General features: G+C 42.9%; 1 pseudogene; it reads right to left on the bottom strand.

Moving 5' to 3' along the window:
- Positions 1-268: 268 nt before the first annotated feature.
- LOC126471948 (5S ribosomal RNA) lies at positions 269-386 on the bottom strand (annotated as a pseudogene).
- Positions 387-1311: the final 925 nt, after the last annotated feature.

The following is a 1311-nucleotide window of genomic DNA, read 5'->3' as shown; positions in this document are numbered from 1 at the left end:
AGTCATATGTTCCTGGAAACGTAAATGTGAACAATACCCCGTTGGTTGAACTCAATAAAATCATTTTGCACTCTGTATTCAGGCTACGAGTGGCCTACCGGGACCATCCGACCGCCGTGTCATTCTCGGAGGGGAATGCGGATAGGAGGGTCGTGGGGTCAGCACACCGCTCTCCCGGTCGTTACGATGGTATTCTTGACCAAAGCCGCTAGTATTCGGTCGAGAAGCTCCTCAATTGGCATCACGAGGCTGAGTGCACCCCGAAAAATGGCAACAGCGCATGGCGGCCTGGATGGTCACCCATCCAAGTGCCGACCACGCCCGACAGCGCTTAACTTCGGTGATCTCACGGGAACCGGTGTATCCACTGCGGCAAGGCCGCTGCCCAAAATCATTTTGCTCTCCTTAATATCAAATGGGGCCTTATCAAGAACTTTGTAAAAGCTCTGGATAAAGAAGGCGAGGCTTTCAATCACTTAAAGAAAAGTTTCCCAAATTAAGGAAAAACTGAAAGAGAGTATATTTGTTGGACCACAAATACGAAAATTGCTGAAAAATACAACCTTTGTTACCAAACTCACTGGAATACAATTATCTGCTTGGTCTTCTTATAAAGCAACTGTGAAGGGCTTTTTGGGCAACAGAAAAGACAAAAACTATGTTACCATTGTGAATGATCCGTTAGATAACTGTAAGAGCATGGGGTGTAGACTGTCGCTTAAAATTCACTTTTTGCATTATCACCTTTCTTCTTCCCGGAAAAGCGTAAGCGTAAGCGATGAGCATAGTGAATCCTTTCACCAAGACATTCTTACCATGGAACGACGTTACAAAGGCCATTGGAACCCTTCGATGATGGGTGACTATTGCTGGGGTCTTGTTAGGGAGTGTGATGAAACTGCAAACAAAAGAAGAGCTCCATCGTCGCATTTTTCAAAAACCAAAGACGATTAAAGGTGAAAAATCTTCTGAACTAATTTGGACCTGTTTTGGCATCATGCCCATATATACATACAAAGTAGTATTGATTTCAAAGGTTCTGAATGTATATTTTTGTTCGACTTAATTGTGTCAATTTTCTCTATTACCATTTTTTATTCTGCTGTGTATCTAGGAAATGTGACGTCATAGAGAAAATCTGAATTTACCAGAGTATTCAGCACCCCAAAATTAGTTAAATCCACCCATTTACAACCCAGCTGCAACAAAAAGTTTGAATTTGTTAACTAGTGTTAGTTGATAGCCGCCCCATGTGAGGGTCCAGTCCATTCCGGCTCTCCATACTCAAAGGAGCAATTAATTCTCCACATT

Source organism: Schistocerca serialis, chromosome 3 (genome assembly GCF_023864345.2).
Source record: "Schistocerca serialis cubense isolate TAMUIC-IGC-003099 chromosome 3, iqSchSeri2.2, whole genome shotgun sequence".
NCBI lineage: Eukaryota > Metazoa > Arthropoda > Insecta > Orthoptera > Acrididae > Schistocerca > Schistocerca serialis.
Note: the sequence above shows the minus strand (reverse complement) of the source record. Positions and strands in the feature narration are given on the sequence as shown.